Raw genomic sequence first — 6,897 nt, 5'->3', positions numbered from 1 at the left:
CTGACCTCCATATAATACTCCTGTGATTTATTCCTCCAAAATTTTAAGTCCTTAGGAAATCTGGGGAGTCCCCTTGTAGGTAGCAATTCTGTGAAGCTAGGGAGGAATCAGTGAGTACATAGTAATGAAGTTGTTCTGTCCATAGAGGATTGCACGATTCAGTTTTCACATGACTATTACAGAGCTCCACCAACTGCATTAGAACAGGTTTGTGCTGGTTTACGGGGAGAAAGACAAAGAGAACACCCCAAAGAGGTGGGTTTGCTGGGCTTACTCCTGGAGCTGAGGATAATAAGCCTGGAAATTGGTGAGCTTCACGGATTTGTAAATCTTTAGAATGTAAGACAAAAAAAAAAAAAAGGGAAAAGGAGGAGGAACAAATCATTTGTTTCATTCACAGCATAGAGAAACCTGAATTTTAAGTATTCATGTGTGCATACACATAACTGCAAATGTGATTTTACATTCAAGGCACCCTGCACTGTAATCGCTCTATTGATTTGCTAATGTCTCGATGCGTGTAAATCTGAGGAACATTCATTTGCACAACTTTATTGGCTCTAAAGGGATGATTCACTTTGCAGTTTAAATACCTGCTACCTATTAATTGCTCTGCCGAGGCCTTTGTGTGTGTTGCATTACCATACATTTACTTATAATCAGCACACCCATATTTTTAGCCCCTCTGGCTACACAGAGAAGAGAGACTAAACCAAAGGATAAGAAAATAGAATTTTCCAAAGACTTCTCCACGCTCTAGTTTCATCCGTAGCACCTGTGCAGCCAGCCTGCTGTTATTTAGTGACCACAGTATACGCAGCCGTAGATCATTTATTCTACTCACGGACTTTTAATCATGAATATATTGAGGGCACACAAGCACGTGTGAGTGTGCACACACACGCACACAAATGCATTCTCTGTCCTTCTGTTTCCTTTTTTGATTCATAGCAATGAGAAAAAAAAGATAAAATAGCAATGAAATACCTACAGCACAGGTTAGTAGGATAGTTGCAATAATTAACACACTGTCTCCCTAGTATAAGAACTCTAAGAAAGACAAATAGAAAGATATAATACAAGGAAAGGGAAGGCAGGATCTCAAGGTCCAACAAATCAAGAGAGGGAAAGGAGATGAGCTAGGAAACATGGCAATGTTAAGCCATGCAGTTATATGTAAAAGATGAGCAAGGCAATGATCCTGAGAATATTCAGAAGATTCTTTAATCTAGGAGTTAATTGGAAAGATTCTCACCCTGACTAACTATATATACTGATACCTGGGAACTAAGCTACTGCACTGCAGATGGTAATTTGTAATAGTTGTTTCATGATGGGAGTGCCTGTCATTGTGGTATTTTGAATATGGGCGGCTTGTCATGACATGCCATTTACTGCTAAGATGTCTCTAGGGTAGATGGATGTTCAAGAAGAAGGTGGTGGTGAAGGAAAGCAAGAGACAGGAAAAGGAATATTGTGGAACTGTCCTGCTTCAAGGTTGTATATGGTGAGATTTTTGGACTTATGTGCAAACATGAGAAGCATAGAATTCTTTATCCTATTTTTTAAAATATAATCTAATTTTTAAATGTTTTTTTATCATATTCTGTAGGGACTTAAAGTTCAACATATCAATACTTGATGAAAAATACCTGTTCCTTATTATGCCTAAGATGTTTGAAATGCAGTGAGATAGTGATGTTAAGATTGATAGCCTAAATCGTTTGATAATAACAATAAGCTTTTCTTCTGGATGGTTAACAACCTAAGTTTGCAGACCAAATTAGAGAAAAAGGAAGGATACAAGGAAAGCCAACATTTTGGCCCTAACCTTCTAAGGTCGATTAAGACTCAGGACATATGAGAACTTGTACTGTAACGTCATGTACCTCGGTAGTGTCCCAAATTTTCTGATCAAGAAGATTATGGGGCCAAAGAGGAAAGTGATCGATGACGTAGAGTGTGCCTAAGGAGAGTCACATGGGGAGAAGACACTCTCTCAGGCTTTCACAGAGAGCACATTGGCCAAGCATTGGCCGTGACTCATCCACATGGCTGCACTGATGAAGGTTCTACAATCTGAGGTACAGGATCTCAGGACAAATCCTGAGGGCATTTCACTGACCTTCTAAGACCAAAAAGCTACAACTCTTCTTGCATAGGTCCTGCTTTACCTTGGTCTTAACCATCCAGTAGAAAAGTATGAAGTCGAAATATAAAAATAAAGCCATGCTGTTAAGTTGAAAAAAAAAATAATAATTAACACACTGCATATTGCTGTCTTCATAGTAGTTACTCAGAGGACAAGATGCAGACACGATCTCTTTCTGTTTCTTTTCTGCTTTGTTCTCTTTCTTTTGTATTCATCACTCCACAGCCTCTTCAGTTTCTGCTCTTTCTGTTACAGCACTTATTTTTATTGCGTTTTCCATTTGAATCATCTTGTCTTAGCATCTGAATGTGTGTATCACTTTGTTCCTTCAAAGAGCAAGTCGAGCCACAACTGTGTCTTAAGAGAGATAGAGAAGGTGGCGTCATGACAGGCGTATTGGAGGGACAGAGTGGACTAGCTGAGTATGGTGGATCTCATCTAATTATTGAACCATGTAAAAAACAAATGGGTATAAACATATACAACAAAGAAGCAAGGGGGAGTGACTTTCCGAATGACCATAATAACGTCATCTGCTTCCTAAGTAGATCGAGAGGGTCGTGCCATTGGGTAATTTGAAACACTTTTAACAAAGGGACTGTTTGTCAATGCTGGGGTAGGTGTGGGCAATCCAAGACGAGTAATTACCGGTGTCTGGACAGACAGGGAGGGCTCTCTTGGCAGGAGCTGTGGCCTTCAGATCTGGCACGTGAAGTTGTCCCAGGACAGCCTCCCAGGTGGCAGCAGCTGGGCATGGACACCTCACCCCTCTCCCCTACCGCTGTCTCCTGATGCTGCCCAGTGGGCACCATGCACCTGGAAGGAGACTGGCGTGCCAGTCTCTGGGGCCCACGGCAGGGTAGCAGAGGACACCGGGTGGGTCCGAGGGAAGAGAGAGGAGGGACCCACCTCAAGAAGGAGCAGTATAGCCTCACAGACTGAGAGAGCGATGTCTGTTATGTGGATTCCAAACGTAAGATTATTTTTGGTTTTACATTCTTAGAAATTTAGAGCACAGACATCTACTGTGTGTACTTAGCATGTTGCCTCGAATACAGGTCATAATGAAGCCCTGTAGTCAAATTTCACTGACTGAAGCTTTATCAATTTGCTCCACTGGAAAGGAGCTGCCTCCCCATTCTGCTTTGAGGAAACCAGGGCACGGGCTGACTCTGCAGCCTGGTCAAGGTCACTTACGGCAGATCTCAGGCAGAAGCCCCAGGTGCCCATGGCCTTTCCTTACTCCATTCTAAAGTTGGCAGGGTTCCTTTTTTCTAAAAGTCAGTCCACAGGGTGTTGAGGGAGTGGGAAGAGCATTGTGGCTGGAGAAGAGGCGGTGGGAGAGGAGCAGAGGAGGTGGTGAGCGAGAGCAGGAGTGCGCAGGGCAGAGGCTGGGGGCTGTCGGAAGTCGCCCTGTAGGGCTCTTCCTCAGGGAGGCAACAAAAGTCCTGGGAGGGTTACTTGGGGCACTTTACCAGAGCAGTACGAAGGCCTTACTTAGGTTTTACCATCATCCTTACTGGACTACACAGGGTTGAGGGCAGAGAAACTAAAGAAAGCTTCACAATAAGCCCAAGCAGAAATAGGGTTTGTTTATATATAGAAAAAAATGTATTGTGCTTTATAAATTCTTATAATTGGAAGAAAAATTTGCATGGCAAAATTCTTATAATTGGAAGAAAAATTTGCATGGCATAGAAATATCTTTAAAAATAAAAAAGAAAGTTATCTCTACTCATACCATCTAGATAGAACTACTATTAAAACTTTGATATATATCTAAGAATATCTTCCAGAATTCTGATACATACGCTTTCATGTGCTATAAAATACTGTGTACGTGTCAGTAGGCTTTTTGTCATGGAGACAAAATACCTGACATAAGCAACTTCACAGAGGGAAAGGTTTGTTTTGGCTCATAGGTTCAGAAATTGTGCAGTCCATGAGTCCATTAATACATTCATCCACTGATGAAGTTAGAGCCCTCTTAATCCAATCCCCTTCCAAAAGCCCATCCTCTGAACACAAGATATTGGGGGGGGGGATATTTTATATCTAAAGCATAGTATCATACAACTCTAAACATACATCTACTTCCTTAATTTCAGTTATGACAGTATATACCATTGTAAATTCTTGCTTACCACATTTATCTAGCTAATCCCTTATTGATAGAAGTTGAATTGTTTCACTAGTATTATAAAGCTGGGCCTCTTGATAGTACCCTTTCTTATCTTTTAGTTTGTCCAAGCTCATTCTTAGCCTGACGCTATCTGGTCAGCACCGTCACTTCTCCCTAATGTTTACAAATATATGGATTCATGTGCACAGTCAGTCCGCAAGAGCAAGTTGTGAATGATCCTCAAATTCAAGTTTCTTTTCTGCTAATTTAACCACTCGTCCATGCTGCAACAGATAATCCCTTACTGTTGCATACTGTTTGCATATACCCTTTAAAATAAAATAAAAATTTAGCAAGGAGAAGAGTAAGTCATCTGCTGTGAAGGTATATCTTTAACTGAGTGTCCCGTTGGAATTTTTTGTTGCTCACAGCTTCTTGTCCCCACCACTCTAGCGAGCCAAAGTTTTGTCCTAGAACATGAAGTTAGTTCCTCTATGGAATTTCACCCCTAGCCTTTACCATATTTAACAATGTAGCTGTGTTCCCATTTTGGCAAGTGGCATGGTCCTACCATCAAAAGTTTTGATCACATGGTCATGAAAGGATCCAGAGGCCAGTAAAGGACTCAAAAATCTACAAGTTGTAGGGAATAAACCAGCTGCAGCTCAGAACGATCTAGTAGGCAGTGGTAGTTTGCAATACATCCAGCAGATGGCGACAGCTCACAGACTTTCCGAGCAGGAAGAGCCCATCAGCAACGGTCTGGAGGCAACAGAACTGCGTGAGTTGCGGGCGGGATAGAGAAGCTCCATTACGTTGGTCGGGTGGTGGGCTTGGTGCACTAGTTCCAGCCACAGTGAGAGACAGCCAGAAGGAAGAGGCACTTCTCCAGTGGCCCGAGACCTTTGCGACAAATGCTGTGTTCTAAAGATGCATCGAAGTGATACAATAAGTCTCGCTTTAAAATAAACTAGAGATTGTCAAATTCAGGAACAATTAGAACAATGAATGACAATAAGAGATGAGAAAAGTTACAAACAAAGATAAGAGTCAGCCCCCACTCTTTCCATTTTCTTTGCATGTCACTATTAAATCAATCTAAAAACTGTTCTGGTTATACTCCAGGAAGTAACGAATCTGGTTGCTGAGCCCAGGGATTTTTTTTTTTTTTTTTTTTTTTTTGCAGTCCATAAGAATTTTATTGTCTTCAAGAAACAATACACCCTCCTTTCCCACAGAAGCATCTTTCAGAAGCAGGAACTGTCACAGAGGAGATGCTCATTTGTCATTCTCATAGGTAGCTGGGTTCTTCCTCTTGGATTTCTCAAACTCTTGAGTCCCCCATGTGTAGATAAGATAAGCCACTACAAATGGCGGCACCACGCGCAGAATGCACCCCTGAGTGCGGCGCAGCACGTTGGGGATGCCCTTGCTGAAGTTGTTCGGGAAGGCGCGCTGCTCAAAGGGCGACAAGCTGTAGGTGATCACATGCCGCATCCGCGACAGATTCCCAAACTCGCGGCCCATGGTCACGGCGGCCCGGGGTCACCTTGCCCTCCACCGATACCGCGCCACTACCTCTTCCCAGGGATTATTTTACTTGGTTAAACATTCATGCATTCTAAAATGTGTATTTAGAGCCTATTTATGCGAGGTGATTTCTGGGTGCCGAGGTGTTAGTGGTAAGCAAGGCAGCCGGCGTCTCTTTCCCCTTGAAGCACGCACAGGAGAAGCTGCCTCCAACAGAAAGTAAATAATAAAATTAACATGCATTACTTTTCGGTACATAAGCAATATGCGCTTGCAATGGTAAGAGCTAATGGCAAGTACAGACGCGCGAGGGCATGAGGAGAGCCGGAGCGGTGTGCGGCGTGGGCCGGTGGCGGCAGACCTGTGGCGCGGGCCTCAGGGGGCTGTTTACACCACTGACAGCTCTGAAAGGCCCACCATCACCACTGTAGGCCACCAGAGTGGGCTTCTCTTCAAAAGAAGGTTTGAACAGAATCCTTCCGTGCGGAGAAAGCAGCAACTGCACGCTTGCTTCCTTTTTTCAAGTCCTGGGATAAAAGCAAGCTTGGGATATTTTAGGAAAACTGGAACAGTGGTTCGTGCCTGGTAAGTGGGAAGAAGGCTGATCGCAAGCAAAGCCGGGAAGGTAGCCACGGGCCATGTGCCAGATCGTGTGAAATTCACAGTCCAATCCCACAGGATTTGGGATTTTATTGCAAATTATAATCAAAGATTTTGAAGTTTGGGACAGCTGAAGGGCATGCTCTGACCTTAATTTTAAGTAGGATAATTGTGGCTAAGGAATGCAATCAGTGGTGGAGAAGAGAAACCAGAGGACATTTTTGTTGGTTTAAGGAGAACAGACATGGAAAGACCGAGCACCAAACCCAAGTCGTAGCGCCTGGAGCCCATCAAGCAGCGTGAGAGCGCAGCCACATTTCCGCAGTCCGGAGCGGCGTCATCATGGATCTGGATGGGAGCCTGACAGGGGGCCAGACCGCTGGGAGCAGGGGCACCAGAACGTTCTGTCCTAGTGGCTCACCGGGCCTGTGCTTCAGGTCTGTGATACGTATGTCTTAAAGGCTGCCTGAATATTCAGCGCTATTTTGGGTAA

The 6,897-nt window shown here is 43.5% G+C and overlaps 1 protein-coding gene and 1 pseudogene across 3 annotated transcripts in view; one reads left to right on the top strand and one right to left on the bottom strand.

Annotated features, from left to right (window-relative positions):
* Egflam (EGF like, fibronectin type III and laminin G domains) overlaps positions 1–6,897 on the top strand; it is a 237,431-nt gene that overhangs the window by 145,364 nt on the left and 85,170 nt on the right. The gene's annotated exons all lie outside the window — the stretch shown is intronic.
* LOC101589711 lies at positions 5,466–5,851 on the bottom strand (annotated as a pseudogene).

This window comes from Octodon degus, unplaced genomic scaffold (genome assembly GCF_000260255.1).
Source record: "Octodon degus isolate 3935 unplaced genomic scaffold, OctDeg1.0 scaffold00002, whole genome shotgun sequence".
Taxonomy (NCBI): domain Eukaryota; kingdom Metazoa; phylum Chordata; class Mammalia; order Rodentia; family Octodontidae; genus Octodon; species Octodon degus.
Note: the sequence above shows the minus strand (reverse complement) of the source record. Positions and strands in the feature narration are given on the sequence as shown.